Consider the following 17,459-nt stretch of genomic DNA (forward strand, 5'->3'; position numbering starts at 1 on the left):
GAAAGCCTACTGACCTTACCTTGTTTACACAATGGGCTGGCCATGTGCAGAACAGGGGCTGGATGGTCAGGGTTTGGGGCTATTTCTGATCGGATCTCCCATTGGAATGTGCTTCCCTCTACTTCCAGCTGCCCCCTCCCCTCCGCAGCAGGAACAGCTGTCATGTGAGGGCCTCTCCCGCTGGCTCAGCCGCAATCATCTGGCTGGCTCCACTGGGATGGGGGTGGATAGTGAGGATGGGCAGAGCCAAAGGGTAAATGAGGGGACCTGGCAGGGCCGGGAGGGCTATGGGGTTGAAGGCCGAGGGAAGAGGGGTTGCCAAGGCCAGGTAGGAGGGGTAGAGTAGGCCAGGGAGGCAGTATGATGAGCTTAGGGCGCCCATCAAAGGCAGTGGGACCTTCAATGCAACCGGAAACTTTTCTAGGTGTAAGGGAGATGAGTTGGTTATAGCGGGACCCCGGGCAGTCATTCTTCAGGGAGCTCTGCATTTCCCCTGAGTCACAGGGAAGCCACGGGGTGCTTTCCTGCCAGTCCACCTCTATGTGGGGCCTGAATCACCCAGTCACCTAGGGTGTTGGCTGCCCTATGGTGGTGGTGGTGCCTGTGCCTCATGCCACCCACTCCGGTTAGGACGGACAGGGGTTAGCAAACACACCCCTTTCTCCCATCGTCCTCAATGCTTACACTCTATCTCTTTGACTCAGACGTCCAGAATGTACCTTATTCGGATTGGGATTGCCGGGGAGACCACATCAAGTCGTCCCTTTATTTCACCCAGGAGGAAATGAGCCCAGAGAGGGGAAGTGACTTATCAAGGGGGCATGCTAGCCTTTCCACAGTTCTCGAAGCCACTCACTGAGTCACTTTTGCTCCTAAGAGCAGGAGGGCGCTTCCCCCCAAAGCTGCAGGGAGAGAAGGATGCACGCTCGGTTTGGGAGGCAGAGAGAAGGTGGTATCCGAAGCCGCCAGCAGCCCTGGCTGAGCGAGAAGCATAGAAGTGGAGCAAGTCCCAGGGCAGGTCAACCCCGGTGCTCCAAGTCCTGGGGCGGGCAGAGGGCACAGGGTGTAGCAGAGGCGGGACTTCGAGTGACAGGAACCTCAACTATGTGGTGACTCAGGCTCTGGGCAGCCTAGGCCTTTCCTTCACGGCTCAGCCTGATCTCCTTCAACTGGACTTGGGAAGTGTTAAGTAGAAGAGGGAGGGAAACCCGGGCTGGTCTCTTCCCCCCCCCCCCCCACAACCCCCCAAACTGGGGGAAAGGCAGAGGAAGTTGGAAAGGGTGGCGGAAAGGCAGATTCCAAAAAAGGGGAGAGGAGGCTGGTGTTCCCCTCCCTCTCTGCTCCCCGCTCCCTGCTGGGGAGGGGAGCTGGCTGGGGCGTCGGCTGCTCATTCCAGCTCCCTCCCTGGGCTCCTGTTTACTTACAGTCAGACTGCCGGGTCCCCAGCTCAGTTCTGAGCTCCCCTTTCCTCCCCCCCCCCCCACCTCCCTCCTCTGCAGCCTATTCAATCATACTTTGCCACTGTTTTCGTTAATCTCGGCTCCACATTTCCTATATCTTCTTGCTCTCCCCGCATCTGCACACCCACACGTCCCCCGGCCCTCTAGGCTGTCTCTGACTGTGCTTGGAATCAGGCAGTGACAGGTATGTCCACCTGTCCCTCTCTCCCTGCTCGCTTCGTCCCCTTTCTCTTGCCTGGACGGTCTTTCTGTGCCTTCTTTCCTCCCAGAGTCTGCACTCAGAGCCCTGCCTGCCGTCTCTTGTTCTCTAATCAGCTTTAACTTGGGTTCTGCTTTGGCCTGAAGATTTCAATTAGGACCGAGTGGAATGGGCGGGTTTCCGGTATCCCGCTGTCTGCTCTGAGTGATTCAGGAACTCCTTATTTGAAGTCCGGGGTTTAAATACAGGCTGGGATTTGAACGGAGCCGGAATACTTGACTTCAGATTTTGAGTGCGGGTGAGGAGTTTGGGGTTTGACGATTGCTGAGCACCTAATGTGTGGATCCCAGAATCACCCACTAGGTCTGTTGTTCTCTGGGGAAGACAGATTGGGAAGCAGTGAAAAGGGAACAGGGAAGGGCCTGATGTTTGGCAGAGATGCTAAGCTCCGGGTGTGTGTGTATGGGGTGGAGGTGGGGTCTGGGAGATCCCAGATGGCTCAAAGGAGGGGTAACAGTCATTTCTCTGCTTCTAAGGCTGACACGCCAGAGGGCCCTCATGGGAGGGGCAGGGAGTCTGCTTTCAAAGAGACTGCAAACAGATTGCACACTTCACTTCCTTTCTGGGATCACAGTTTAAAAGCCATGATTACTTTTTGAGCAGTCGGCGTCTTGTCTTCCCTGTAATACACTGATTTTAGAGAAGGGGACTGTGGTGAGGAGGGAGGGGAAGGGGAATCCCCTGGCCAGGGGCCTGCCCACAGAGCTCTCTTTGTGGTTGCTATGGAAATGGGCATAATAGGAACCAAACAGAGGCACGTCGCCTGGCAACCGAGGAGCCCAAGGTTCATCACACACACTGTGTGTACACATCAGGGAACCCCCTGCGGGGAGGGAGCAAAACTTCTGGGGAAGCTGGGGTATCCCAGTGATGACGAGTCCTAGAACTCACCTAGCTCTGCCAGTGAATCTGCAGGACTGTGGTGTGGGATGCCTCTGAAAGATGATGGGAGTGCCAGCAGGAGGGCTCAAGTCCTCCCAGATCCCTGAGTAGCCCTTAATTTGACAGACGAATCTGAAGCCTCCCCGAAGATACAGGTTTTCTTTGCAAAGTTGACACCGCAGGAATCCTTATAACTAAAGAAATAGTGTGTGTATCTGTGTGCCGGGGGGGGGGGGGAGGGGGGGGTGAGGTATCCGTGTAAAAGACCTGGCCGAAAAGATAATGTCCGATTTTCCCAAAGCATAGGATCTGCAGGGGACTCAGAATACACTTCCTTCGGGACAGAGCACCTTGAGGGCAGGGATTGCATCCTGTCAAGTTCTCCATTCCCTGCACCGCCCCCCCCCCCCCCCCCCCGTGGGCCCCTGGCCTTGTGTTGGACACACAGTAACTGTTTGTGTAGCTGCACTTGAGGTCTGTAAGTGGAGTGATTGCTCCCTGGAGGTTGACCTTGAAGGGAAGTGTGGGGTTCAGGATGCTGTTGTGAAAAGAACAAGGGCTGTGGGGCCAGTTGTACCTGCAGTTGGTTCATTCATTCATTCCTTCCTTCACTCATTCATTCCACACAGTGTTCTTCATTGACTGTTATATGCCAGCCTCTGCTCTAGGCGCAGGACAGACAGCAAAGAACAAAAAATTCCCTGCCCTCATGGAGCTTAGATGCCAGCGGGAGTTTTGACTCCTGCTTCTGAGGGTTTTGTGCCTTTAGGTAAATCACTAACCCTCTCAGACCATTCCTCCCAGAGCATGTGAGGATTAAATGAGCTAACACATGATAGTGCCTGCTGTGGCATTAGACACAATCACCATTAGAGTAGCTTTGGCGGGGGGGTGGAAAGCCACAGCCGTGAGCAGAAGGAGAAGGGTTGGCAGAAATTTCCAGAAGAGTGTGTGTGTCTCCAATCACATCACTGAAAATTGTTGAATATATTTCCCTTCCCCTGCGCTGTGGAAGCTGGCCTAGGAAATCCCAGCTCCAGCAGGCACGATCGTGGCTTTGTACGGGGCAAGGGTCTGGGTTACCCCATTCTCTACACTCCTGCTTGGAGCGGGGCAACGGCCAGTCCCCAGGACCATCCCCCACCAGGGATCTTGACACTCTTACCTCTGAATGAAGTACCTGGACAGTAACCCCTGCTCTATAGCTGCTCCAAACCCAGCCCCTCCTTGGCTTCTTCTCTGTTGACCAAGAGGGTGGCCAGAACAAACAATGCAGCAGATAAGTTGGCCTGGAGCCCAGGACACTAGCCTCTGCTCTTTCACTCCTGGGGGGCTGACGGAGCCCAGGCTGCAGTGAGGGCACAACACCCGCACCCTTCCCCCACTGTTCCTTTCCTGCTCCAGCCCCTCCCTCCAAACTCCCAGAGCCCTTCTGCAGATCGCCTGTGTCTTTGTGGCAAATCATCCGAGCTATCCTTCTGAAAACCTAGGTAAATCCACTCCCATTTAAATATGTCCTGGGTAGGGGCGCTTGGATGGCTCAGTCGGTTGGCCGGTTGGGCGTCCGACTTCGACTCGGTCATGATCTCACAGTCTGTGAGGTTGAGCCCGGCGATGGGCTCTGTGCTGACAGCTCAGAGCCTGGAGCCTGTTTCTGATTCTGTGTCTCCCTCTCTCTCTGCCCCTCCCCCACTCACGCTCTGTCTCTCTCTCTCTCAAAAATAAACATTACAGATTTAAAAAAAAAATATGTCCTGGGAAAACTTGCACTTTCAAGGAATCAGATGATTCATTTCATAAAGTTAGATATCCTTTGGTACACTGTTAGGTTACTTTTGGGGAGAGGGCCTGAGTAGGGGAGGAAGGAGATGTTTACTTTTTATTGTCCTACCTTTCTGTATTGTTTACATTCTTCACCAGATGGAGGCATTGATTTTATTTAAAAAATGTCAACAAGGATTATCTGACTTGGAGCTTTACGGGCCACTTTATCTGTATTCTTGGTCCATTTTTGAAAAGCCGAATAAATGTTTCTGAAAATGAAATATGAATTAAAAGCCATTGGTAAAGGAAATATAGTAGCTCTTGGTTTTTGTGTTTTAAAAGCATCCCAAAGTTGAAAAGTTTGTATACATATATACATATGTATGTGTGTGTGTACATATATATATATAAACTTAAAAAAAATTTTTTTAATGTTTTATTTATTTTTTAAGACACAGAGAGACAGAGCATGAATAGGGATGGGGCAGAGAGAGAGGGAGACACAGAATCCAAAGCAGGTTCCAGGCTCTGAGCTGTCAGCACAGAGCCCGATGCAGGATTCGGGGCTCAAACTCACAAACCGTGACATCATGATCTGAGCTGAAGTCCGACGCTTACCAACTGAGCCACCCAGGCACCCCCCCTTTTCTTTTTTAATAAGGCAGGTTGGGGGGGGGCGCCTGGGTGGCTCAGTCGGTTGAGCCTCCCTCTTTGGCTCAGGTCATGATCTCAGGGTTTGTGAGTTCGACAGCCCCATTCATAGGGCTCCGGGCTGTCAGCGCAGAGCTGAATTCTGATCCTCTGCCCCCTCTCTCTGCCCCTCCCCCGCTCACACTCTCTCAAGAATAAACAAACATTTAAATAAGGCAGGTTCTAGGGAAGGTGTACAGAACAAAATGGAGAGGGTGCTTCTTTAGAAATCCTGGGTCTATGGCTGTGTTTGTGATGTGTGTGGTGGGACTGCCTCTGCCATGGGTTTGAGTCCCTATCTACGTGTGTGTATGTGTGTGTGTGTGAGTGAGAGAGAGAGAGAGAGAGAGAGAGAGAGAACGTTCTTGCACACAGGAGCAAGTTAGAGACAGTAGACATAGACACAGACATAGAATGCTAGTGCCCAAGTCTCTGCTTTGTCTGTCTTTGCATGTCGATGCCTGTCTGAATGTCTACACATGTGTCTCCACCTTTCCGTGTCCATTGTATGAGTCTGCACAGCTATGGCTCCTTTGCTATGTCTTCCCTCCCCCACCGCCTGTACCCTGTGCTGGTAACTGGACCTGGGACACAGCCCCCAGGGCTGGCAGCAGAGTTGGCTGCTGGGTATTTTTAGCCTGTAAACATGTTTGCCATTTCAGAGGACAGGACCGCAGGTCTCAGCCCTAGCCCACTCATGATCTTGCAGCGAGGAGGGAGCTCCTGCCTGGAGCCAGGTCTTCTCCTGGACCCCCCAGCCTGGAGTCTCCCTTCCTCAGCATTCGGGAAGGAAGGAAAGCTTCCTCGATGCGGGTAGTGGGTGGCCGCCTAGGAGGAAGGATAAAAGGAGTCGTCGGGGGAGAAGAGAATGGGAGGTGGAAGGGGACTGCGTAGCGCCAGAAGGCCCCCCTGCACCCCATCATTAAGCGGTTAATAAAATCTCATGGAGTTAGAAGTGGCTGTGGGAAATCGCAGTAAATCTGGAAACAGCGTCCTTCCAAGTGGGGAGGTGGGGGAGGGACTCGGATAAGAAATGGTAGGTAGAGGAAAGGCGGGCGCTCCGGCCTGCAAGGAGTCTGCAGACGGGGGTGGGGGTGGGGGGGGAGGCTGCCGGCCTGACTCCCATGTCGCTGCAGCGGCCGGAGCAGCACCGTGGTGCGTGAGGCCCTGGTGACTCCACGTGGGCACCCTAACTCCAGGGGTGGGGCCAGCGTCTTCAGACCGGCTTTGTGGGGGGAGGGGCTGGGGGCCCTCCGAAGGGGGCGAGGCGAGAAATGGGCGCGGCTGCCTGGAGCTCAGGAACTGAGTGAGGAGGAGACAGGGGCCTGGAATTTGAAGTGTAGGTTCCTGGGTTGAGAGAAAACTCAAAAGGTCCGCGCCAGGCTGGAGGTCGCGGCCGAATCACTCAAGCCCCCCAGCCGCTCCCGCAAAATGAGCTGATTCGCGGTTCTAGCTGGGAGGATGAGCCTTGGGGAGCTTCGAGGAGTTTCTGGCCGAGGAGACCACACACTGCATACGTTGGGGGTAGATCCAGGCACGCGCCAGGGCCGGGGGCACTAGATGGGGGCAGGGTAAGGCAGCCCCTCGGACGTGCGGCGCCCCCACGTCCCTGCGACCCCCAGTGGCCCCCCCACCCCCACCCCGGCAGCCCGCTCCCGGGTCCTTGTAGGGTCGGCCCCCGCTCGCCAGTCCCAGCCCCAGTCCGGCCCCGCCCGGCCCCGCCCTCTCCCCACTGCTCGGGGCAGACCCGCCCGCCGGAGCCGGAGTTACAAGAGCCGCCTCCGCGCGCGGGGGCCCGGCCACTCGGAGCAGCTCCGCCGCGGGGACTGCACCGCCCGCCCTGCCGGACCCGCCCCGACCGGGGCTCGCCGCCTGCAGCAGCCGCAGCACCGCGACCTGGGGCCCCGCGCGGGCTATGGCTGTGCCCTGGGGCTGAGCGCGCAGGTAGGGGCACGGGGCGCACCGTGGCGCCGCGGGAACAGGACTCCGCGAACGCGCGAGGGGAGGTGGGCTGCAGGGTTTGGGGCGCTTCCTCTTGGGCCAGGCGCGCTGCGAGGATTCAAACGGCGTGGAGCAAGCTAGACAACCCCGGGTCGCGCGGGCAGGCGACGCGTCGCGTCGCGTCGCGCCCTGGGAGCCGAACTGCGCCTCCGGAGGTGGGGCGCAAGTTGGGCAAAGTTGGAAAATCGCCCCGAAGCGCGCTTTGCTCCAGTCCTTATTTCTCTCGAGGGCTGATTGTTAGTTCTACTGCCCGGCAGGGAGCCCTGTTCCTGGTCCGGGGGCCCCTGTCCCATCCCCTCCTTCTCTTTGGGGCGGTGGCTCAGCGCACTGCTGTAGCTCCTATTCCGTGTTTACTGGAGAAGTTTCCGAGGTCGCCGCCGCGGCCCCTTGGCCCCTCCCGGAGCCCCCGCGCTCCCGCGCCCCCTCCGCTGTCCCTCCCCGCTCCCCACACCTCCGCCTCTAACTTCGCGTCCGGAGTCCTCCCGGCCCCACCCAGTTCTGTACCACCGGCCTCTCCCTTTCTCAGCCCCCCTCCAGCTGCCCCGCCCTAGTCTGGCCGCTCCGCGTTCCCGGCTCCAGAAGACTCCCTGCCTCCTCCGGGGCGGCGCTGCCTGGACGTTTGCAGCGCGCCCCCCGGCGGGAAGGGTGGGAGTGGGGGTGGGGGGCGTAATTAGGGAGATTCCAGCACTGGGGTGGGCGGGGAGGGGGGGGGGGCGGTGAGGCGGCCCGGCCCTCGGGCCCGCCCCTTCCCCTTCGGGGGCGGTGCGCTCTCCCCCACCCCACTCCCAAACTCGTCGGGGCGGGATGGCCCCCGCCCCAGCGCCTGGCTCGGCGCCAGCAGCCTGAGGAATGTGGTGGTTGGAGCCGCTGACTAATTCAAACCAGAACTCGGGGAGGAGTGGTGAGGGGCAAAGGGGAGGAGGGGAAGGGGCTGTGTGTGGGAGATGGGGGCAGGAGCGGGGCCCCGCGTAGGAGGAGGGCGTCGCTGCGCTCTCTGGACCCTCCACTCCAGCGGTGCGCTCTTGGAGAGAGGGTTGGGGGACGAGGTCCTGCCACGGAGTTGGAAAGGCTGAGCGCTTAGGGTGTGTTCGGAGAGCGGTGTTATGTAAGGCTTTCCCAGGCAGGGAGAGGGTGTGCAGTGTGTGAGGGCCTGGCCCTCCCCTGGCTGGGCTGGGCGCCCCCTGCAGTGCCAGGGCCGGGGATGTGGGGGCGCAGCCCTGGGCGGAGCTGGCCGCGAGGGACACGTGGGGTCTGAGCAGGCCTGGCTGTGCCCCCCTTGCGTGGGAGGGGAGCCGAGTGGGCAGAGGGGGCAACTCAGGGCTCTAGTTGGGCGCCTGCACCCACAACGTGGCCACGGAGAATTGTGTGCGTGGTGTGTGTGCTCTCGCCTTTCACTGGGTGTGGCTGCAGAGGGGTGGTGGTGAGGTGCCCCGAGGGAGTTTGCGCGGTGGCCGCTGAGAGCCCTGCTCTGTGTAGTGGATTTGTGGAAAGGCAGGGTGGGATCATCCCATGGCAGTGGGGTCCTTGGAGAATGACCTGGCGTTTTGGAGGAAGAAGGACTAGATATTTACCTCTGTGTCCGCAGCACAGCGCTGGGCTCCCAATAATTGGTTTTGAAACAGTTCCTTCTTTAGAATCCAGCCTCCGATGACAGGGTTCACCTGCCCTTCCTTGCGCTGCCCGGCACTGGTAGGGGCTGGGTTGATGTTGTGAGGCATAGTGACAGTGTGGGGCTGTAGTGACAGGTGAAGGCACGGGAGGGGGGGGGGGGCGGCGGGAAAGAGGAAGAGATTGAAGATGCCTTGGAAGGCATTTTCAGGCCTCCACACCTATGCTGCCCCAAAACCGGGGGAGCAGGGTCTGCTTTCATTTTCCTCTCTCCGCTGCCCCCCAGGAGGGAAATCCCTGGAGCTGGGTGTGGCCCTCACTTCCTTTCCGAAGCTGAATGGGGAAGCTTCCTTCTACTTGGGCCAAAGGGATTGATGGGTTGGGCCAGCCCTTGGTAGGCAGAGTGTGCAGAGTGGGGAGCAGAAGGGCACCCCAGGCTTAGGGGGCACTTCCTTGCTCTGAGCTGTGAGCTGTGGTTGGAAGGAGGTGGGGGTGGGGCGGGGTAGGAGAGGACTTGGGATCTTGAAAACTGGGCTAGCAGAGGACACAGGGTCTGCAGGGTTCGAAATGGGCATCAGGGGGTGTTCTAAGCCCCTCTGTAAAGTCTTGTCGTTAGGAGATTATATGCAGAGACACTGGTCGTTGAACAAGGACACATAGGGAGCCACGTAAGTCGTGCGGGGCTTAGTGCTGCTGACATGGAGACCCTTAGCAATGGCTCAGGGTCCTGGTCTGGGCAGTTCCTTGAAGAGCTAACCCCACAGAGCTGAGGACTCGTACCAGCCAGACTTGGTTCAGGGTCCTGAGGCTACAGGTCCAGGGCCCAGGGTGGGACAAGAGAGAGTAAACCATGGGAGACTCGTGGAGACGGGAGGGGGTGGGGGAAGGCCAGCAGCAGACAAGGGCAGGGAATGGTATGGGGGTCTCCGGGATCACCTGAACAGGGAGGCCCTGGGTGGAGGTGCCCAGGCATTGCCAGGCTGGATTCCTTGGCTCAGCTCGGAATTGGCTGGCAGGCCCTGGTGGAGCATGCTACCCAGAGCCTGAGCAGCTGGTTTGAGAGGTTGGGGCAAAGCTGTGGGGGTGGAGGGGTGTGTGGGGCTCTGGGGTGTGGTCACTAACCTTCCTCAGAACTTGGGAACCGCCTGGGGACAGACAGGCATACCAGGAGAGCTAATCCTACTCTTCATGGGAACCCTCCCACTGCTGGCTCTCCCTACCACCCCCCCCCCCCCCCCCCCCCGCCCCAGCGCCCCCAGGTTTCTCTCCCTGGAGGTGGTAAGCCTGTGCATGCCCTGTGCACGCGAGGAGAGGAAGGCAGGCGGCTGCTGGGGAGGGTTTAGAATGTGCTGGTTTCAGTCGGGTGGGGGCCAATGTCTAGGGCCTTTTGGTGTTTCTTTGTCCCCCATGGGCTTCATCCAGGCCCCCTGGGGAGCTGGCATGTCCCTGGTCTCTGCCCATCCCTGCTGGGCTCCCAGGCCTTCCGGAGCAAGGTCGCTTTCTTCCATGCCTGGCGTGGGGGCTGCGTGGATGGGCCACAGTGGGGCTTAGCAGGAATGAGTATGCACACAGGAGTTTTGAGAGAGCCCCTCTTCCTCACCCTGGCCTCACTTCCCGCCTGTGGGACTGCTGGGCTGTTGTAGCTGGAGGTCTTGTGTCCCAAGCATGGAGGTTTCACTGTGGCCTTGAGTCCCAGTGACCACTAATGTCATAGTGGGGAGGTGTGTGTTACTAACTGTGAGCAGATGGCCCTCTGGCTATGCATGGTGGCCCTGGATGTGTCACTTTGCTTGCCTGTGGGACTTTTAGGGCAGGGGACAGCAGTGGGACTCTGCCCGGGTAGTGGAGGTTTCATAGGGGCTGGAGGGGCTGCAGATAAGCACTGGAGTCAGTTTCTCCATCCTGGACAGGTTCTGGGCCCTGGAGTTTGCATCCAGAGGCCCTCGGGAGAGTGAGGATAGCTCTGGGAGTAAGGCTGAGTGATGCCGGACGAGGCACTGCACATGGCTGGTCAGGGAGGGGCATCCTGCCCTGTCCCTGGGGGCCAGAGCGGAGGTTCTAGGGGAAGGGGAAGTGCCTGGAGCTGATCCCGGCTTGTGTCCTGGCTGGGATGGGGGGCGGCTCTTTGGCTGCAGAGCCAACCGACCGGCCTGGCCCTGCGCCCCTGCACTAGCGTGGCCTGACCGCTGGGTGGAGAGCTCGCCTGTGGTCGGGGAGTTTCTGCGCCCTCCCGGCTATAACCTTCCCCCAGGGGGAGACGGACTGTTCTTCACCACCCCTGCCCCGTGGAGGGTGCCACCCTTGGAGTTGGTGTCTTCGTCCCAGCAGTCCTGGGTAAAGGCTCTCTCTTCCCTGGCTGTGTGGCCAGGTGCGGGCACTTGGGCTGGATAATGTGCTCCTGGCCCCAGGCCCGTCACAAGGAGGAGAGTCCCTCTGGGTCAGGGGAGGAAGAGGGAATCTCCCTCCCCGCTGAACGTGAGAACTTGGAGCTCGATGGGGAGTTGGGGGGGTGGGTGGGAGGAAGCAGCGCACCGATGGCCGATGGCCGGGAGAGAAGTGGAGAAAGGTGTCATGGGAGAAGCCAGTGGGCAGCTGGCTGGTGGGGTAGGAGTGGGGATGCCCTGGACGTGGAGGTGCAGAAAACTCCCCATGGTGGTGAGGGGCTGACAGGGAGGAGAGGGCTCGAGTGATGAGGTTGGAGGAACTTCCTCCTTGGTGGGAGTCGTGGGCTGGGCTAGTGGCCCAGAGAGCAAGGGAGCAAGGAGATGGGCAGGGGCACACACGCAGAGGGAGACACAGACTCCCGGGCACCGGGGTAACAGGTGTAGGTGCCCTCCGTGATGGGCAGGGCCTGGGGCTTCCCAGGCCAGGTGTCTGCTGGGAGGGGGTGAAGGCAGGGGTTGTGGCCCCGCTCAGGGCTGCGAAGGGTGGAGAACAGGGCTGATGAGCGTCTGTGTGCACACGCGCTGTGTGCGTGCCCTCGTTTTCCTCGGAATGTCTCTCCATACGTGGCAACTGCATGCACGGAGGCTCATTTGGAGGCTTGGGCCCTGGGAGAGATGCCACCCCTGTTTGTCCTTGTGCCTCTGGGATGAGGGTCTGCCTGTGGTGTCTGTTCCCAGTGAGTGGAAATATTTGCCTTGCCTTACCGGTGCCTTTCTCTAGAGTGGGTCTTAGGCTGCCCAAGCCCCAGAGGGGACGATTCTCTTGGCCTTTGCTTGCTGGGGCCCGGGAGAGTCTACAGGTGGGCTGGATCTGTGTAGCTCAGGATTGCTGACTTGTGGGGACGTGGCCTCAACGAGCCCCGGAACCCAAAGGCCCCTCAGATCCTGGGCTGTAGGATGCCTGGGTCTCTGCCCATCTGAGTTTGCTGTCCCCAAGCTGTTGGCCAGGAGGTGGCCGGTGTGTGGGCAAAGGAGGCTGGTGGCCTCTCGCCCTCCCTCCTATGCTTCTGGCCCTTGAAAGCCACCTGAAAGGTGTCACTCCTGTCTGGGCGAATCTCCCGCTGCTCCCTGGGTCTCTGGGTCCCCTCCGGTAATCTCAGTCCCTCCCTCTCTTGGGGGTAATGCCCCTCGCACCTCATGTCCCTCTAGATGTGCATAGAGGCCTCTCCATCTTCCTGGGGGCGTCTCTCTGGCCCTCCTCCTCCAGCCCATGTCTCTGTTTTCTGTGTATCTCTGTCGTGCATCTTTCTCTGTGGTTTCTCATCCTGTGTGTGTATTTTTTTGTGCCCTCCATCCCTCCGCCTCGCTAAAGACCGTTTGCTTTGGAGTCACAGAGTTCTAGAAACCCAGGCTTGCATCTCAACTCTAGCTTATCCTTGGGGCAGTCATCTTACCTCTGGGGACCTGTTGCTGCGTCTCTAAAACCAGGACAATTAATTATTAATCACACAGGGCCGTGACTGGGATCGAATGAGACCCCAGGCGTGGAACCACAGCACGGAACCTGGCACACCCCAGGAGCTCTGCAGAATTCTCTTTCCCCTGCTCTGTTGGAGGTTTTCGCTCTACGCGGAGCTTTTTCTTCCTCTTGGCTGCTTAGTGTTTAGGAGCGTAGATTCCCCCCCCCACCGGGTGTGTCTCTTTTTTTGTCGCATATCCTACCCCCTCATCCTATTTTCAGTGTTTGGGACTTTCCCTCTGGTAGAGGTCTCTACCTTTGGTGTGAGTCATTTCGTTCTGTTCTTCGTAGCTTGGGGAATGGCTCTCCCTGCCTTGTGTGTATGGTGCATCTGATCGCTAATGCGCATGCCGCTGGGCTGGCTAGAAGGTCCACTGCTCTTAGCGTCCTCCCCACAGTGGGCGGGAGTGCCACCGCCGGTGTCCATCCTTTGGGGGACAGATACTCAAACTTGCGCTCCTTCCGGTGTGCAACTTGTCTTCAGGTTTGGTGCATGGAGGCATCGGGGCCCATGGACCTATCTTGGGGAGTGTGTGTCTTATGGTTCCTGTCATCTTGACATTGACGCCGGTGGCAAGGCTGTTTTTGGCTGTAGCAGCGATTAGGCTGGACTCCCCCCCCCCCCCCCCCCCACGGCTGACTTCATGCTGGCTCTTGGGAGGAAGAGGCTCTGTTCCCTAAGGGCAGTGGGGGAAGGACGCTCCTCTGGATGTCACCCCTGCAGAGACCCTCTGCCCTGGGCATGGAGTCCGCTACCTGGATCCGCCAGGGTCTTGTCCCCAATCCACAGAGGTGCTCCACATCCTCTTTGCAGTTTTGAATTGACAGGACAGCCTCGTTCTTCTCTCGCTGCTTCTGGCCCGCGTCATGGTGTGTGTGTCCCTGCAGCCTTGATCTCGCAGCCTTACGGATGGAGCAGACTTACCTCTCTCTGACTTCCAAGCAGTCCACTGCCTTAGCGGGTCTCCACTCCAGTCCCTCCCATCACGAAGGATACTGTAAGCCAGTGTCAGGTGGGCCTCGGGGTAGGGAGCTGGCAGATGGGGGGTCCTGGGGCCCCAACACTCTCCCGTTCTCACCTCTCTGGACCTCGCCTTCCCCATCTGTAAATACCAGCCGGTGCTGTCCCACAGGACTTCCGGCGGTGCCGGAAGTGTTCCACATCTGCCCTGTCTAACGTGGTGACCCTTGTGTGGTTGTTGAGCTCTTGAAATGTGACTATTGCAAGCAATGAGCTAAAATTTTAATTTAGTTTAATTATTTTATTTTATTAAAATATTTTTATGTTACTTTTAAAATTTACATCGAAATTAATTAGCATATAGTGTTAAAATACGTTTTTAATGTTAATTTATTTTGAGAGAGAGAGAGAGAGAGAGACAGAGCACGAGCAGGGGAGGGACAGAGAGAGAGGGAGACATAGAATCTGAAAGCAGGCTCCAGGCTCCGAGCTGTCAGCACAGAGCCCAGTGCGGGGCTCGAACCCACAAACCTTGGGATCATGACCCGAGCCGAAGTCGCACTCTTAACCGACGGAGCCACCCAGGCACCCAAATTAATTTTTTCAACGTTTATTTTTTTATTTTTGAGGGAGAGAGAGAGGGAGAGAGAGTGTGGGGGAGGAGCAGAGAGAGAGAGAGAGAGAATCCCAAGCTGTGAGCACAGAGTCCGATGCTCGATCTCACAAACCGTGAGAGTTGGACACTTAACTGACTGGGCCACCCAGGCGCCCCTTAATTTAAATTAATTTAAATATAATTTAAATTAAGGCAGCTACCATATTGATAGCATGGCTTTCAGATGTCTTCCAGCTCCAAAGACTTAGGAATCTCTGCTGAATGTGCAGACTTTCCCAAAGTTCCAAAGACCCTCCTTTGGGTAACCGCAGGGCAGGGCCCTCAGCGCCCCAGGGGAAGCCTGGCGTTGCCTGACTTGTGTGGGAAAAGAAGGGACCATCTATCTGGGCTTGGTACAAGCTCCAGGGGTGTGGGAGAGACTGGGAGCAGGGACTCAAATGCAAAAAACAGACCCTTGCCACCGTGGTCTCGAATCCCACACTAGCATCCCTATGTCCAGCCACCTGAATGGGCCAGGGCAGGTGGGAGGGGAGGGTGCTGGTCCTGGCTGTGCCAGAAGGAGAGCCCTGAGCCTGGGTAGTCAGTGGGTGCCCTGCCAGGGCCAGCCTACAGCCCTGGGTCCAAGCGGCTCCTGTTCTCACGGGCTGTGGAGGCTTCACCTTCGAGATGGCTCTCTCCCCTCATTAGCCGCCAGGCCTGAGGTGCATTAGCCGGTCCCTCCTGAGCCTCTGAGCTGTGCTTCTGGGGACACCTGGCCTGTCTCCACTGGAGCCCCGGCCCCTCTGTCACCCAGGGGTCTGGCCAACGAAGCACTTTGTCTATCTGGTTTTAGGCGTGACCCTTTGCATGTCTGGAGCTGTTTCGGCCCCAGTGACTCACTGGGGAAGGAGGGAGGGTGGGGCTGAGCTGTGGGCGAGGGTGAGCTGGCTCGTGTTCCCCCCCCCCCCCTTCGCTGGCTGCTGGCTCAGGATCAGGATGCTGGGCAGAGAAAAGGGGTCCTGCTCGAGGAGGAAGAACGGGGTGCTAAGGTGGTTGGTGGCTTCAGAGGTCAGAGAAGCCCTCAGGCTGGAAGCCTTTCCCATCCCTGCCCTGCCTGGCTCCCTGTCTGCAGGGCTGGCTTCCTGGGGCTGGCCGCTGGGCAAAGGCACCTTTAAGTCGCAGCTTCGCTGTTCCGCGTGACTTCCTGTGGTGGCTCCTCTGTTTGGCATTTCTGCTCCTCCGGAGGGATGGTGATTCCCCAGCTCACACCTGTGCCCACAGGCCACTCACTGTCAGTGGCTCTGCTCGCCTCCTAGGCGGCACCCGTGTCGTAAATACTGCCTGTATGAGTTCAGGGGGTGGAGGACTGGGGTCTCTGTGGTTGTCTACCCCGCCCCGTGCTGTGATCTGCCTGACACCACAACTGCTAAGTGCCCAGGAGTTTCCAAGAGACACAATCCCGTCCTCAGAGGCAAACTCTTAACACTTTCAAGAAAGCTGGTAAAGGGGCGCCTGGGTGGCTCAGTCGGCCGGGCATCCGACTTCGGCTCAGGTCATGATCTCACGGTTCGTGAGTTTGAGCCCCGCGTCGGGCTCTGTGCTGACAGCTCGGAGCCTGGAGCCTGCTTCCGATTCTGTCTCTTCCTCTCTCTCTGCGCCTCCCCCGCTCACGCTCTGTCTCTGTCTCTGTCTCTCTCTCTCTCAAAAATAAATATTAAAAAAAAAAGAAAGCTGGCAAATTATAGGTTCGCTTTGCCCCTTTCTTTCCTTTTATATTTCATCCCCCAATCCCCGAGAAGGCTCATAAACCTTCTGGAACGTTCTGAGGCTAAATGGGTCACACCCAGAGCACCTTGCTCATAATTTATATCCGGGACAGGAACTGAGTCTTTTAAATCTCCCCATCTGGCACACGGAGCGCATTCAGTGAACGTGGCGAGGAGCTGCGAGGGAAGTTGGGTAACGATCTAATGCGGCGTGGAGCGCAGGGCTCTGCTGTCCGTCCCTTGCTGGTCTTCTCTGCCGTGTCTGGTACAGTGTTCCACTTACAAGACGCTATCAGTATGCGTGTATTTATCGGCTGGTTGACTAATTCCTGAATGTAAACAGCTTCAGGGTGGGGCTTTGGGTGAGGCTCTGAGTGGTTTTTAGCATCCCCAACTTGGTTTCACAGACCATGCTTCGGGGTGACGCTGCCACCACCATTCTGTGTGGGTGGCTGTGGGCCATGGCTGTATCCAGAGGCCCGCCTCGTGTCTTCCCAGGGCACCTCTGCAGCTGACAGCTCATCCTGTGGCCAGAGGGCATCTTTGCTCCTGAGTGCCCGCACCTATGGGGCCCTGGCTCAGCGCCCGGTGTGGGCAACCAGATGAGCCCTGACACACCGTGTCCCCGAGGTGGCTTAGCTGTATTCAGGCCTCTCGGGCGTGGGCTGGCTCCAGGGGGGTTTGGGGCTTCTTTTTTCTCAGCTGCTGTGCCTGGAACTCCCAGCTGGTGAGGGTTCCCCTGGTCCTAAGGACTGGGTTAGACCGGGTGAGCCAGTGTCACTGTCACAGGGGAAGGAGGGCACCACTGTTCCTGTTTTCAGGGCCACCACTGGCCCCCAGTGCTGGAGGCCCCGAGAAGGGGTGACCGCTGCAGACCCGATGCGGTGTAGGGGGAGAGAGCTGCGGACTCAGAGCCCGAGCAGAGTGGTGCTCTCGCTGTGGACTCCGGGCGCGCTGCCCTCCCCCCTCCCCCCCGCAATCTCAGTCTCTCCGTCTATAAAATGGGGACGGTAACATTTCCCTCCTGGAGCTGTTCTAAAGAACCCACCGAGGACGGTGTGTATCGTGGAGCTCGTGTGCACCAGAACTTTTCACACACGCGCTCTCTCTCCTCCAGCCCTCTGGGAGATCCTATATCGTCTCCATTTTCACAGATGAGGAAATGGATGTTCAGGGAAGTTGAGTGACTTGGCCAGGGTCACACACACAGCTGGGAAGGATGCAGAGCCAGGGTTGATAGCTAAGTCTGGCGTCCCCTAATCCCCCTCTCTGTGGTCCCAGGCTGGAGAGCCACGTAGGAATGGAATGATGACAGTGGGGAAGGTTAAGGTTTTGGTCTGGCCCAGAGAGCAGAACACTCCACCATCTCTTACGGTCGGGGTGCCGAGCAAGCCAGTTGTTGAGGGCGAGTGTCCTTGTCCGCTTTTCCCTAGGCCCTGTGACCGAGATTCCCGACGACGAGAGACTGAGAAGACAGGAAGGAGGGGCGGGCTCCTGGCAAGGCATCCGCTCCTGAACTGAGTCCTGCAAAAGGTCCGTGGGAGGGAGGGTGTGATGGAGGGGATGGGCA

General features: G+C 58.1%; 1 protein-coding gene across 3 annotated transcripts in view; it reads left to right on the forward strand.

Moving 5' to 3' along the window:
• Window positions 1–1,165: 1,165 nt before the first annotated feature.
• Window positions 1,166–17,459, forward strand: part of AHNAK (AHNAK nucleoprotein) — a 36,410-nt gene continuing 20,116 nt past the window's right edge. Inside the window, exons 1-2 of one of the 3 annotated variants that reach the window (XM_019414660.2) lie at window positions 1,166–1,184; window positions 17,323–17,422. The gene's annotated coding sequence lies outside the window, so the exon portion shown is untranslated. Of the gene's footprint in view, window positions 1,185–6,838; window positions 7,000–7,938; window positions 7,958–17,322; window positions 17,423–17,459 lie in introns of those variants that run through there. The other 2 variants (XM_019414657.2, XM_019414658.2) reach the window with 2 other exon arrangements.

This window comes from Panthera pardus, unplaced genomic scaffold (genome assembly GCF_024362965.1).
Source record: "Panthera pardus isolate Hobbes unplaced genomic scaffold, ASM2436296v1 HiC_scaffold_12, whole genome shotgun sequence".
Lineage (NCBI taxonomy): Eukaryota > Metazoa > Chordata > Mammalia > Carnivora > Felidae > Panthera > Panthera pardus.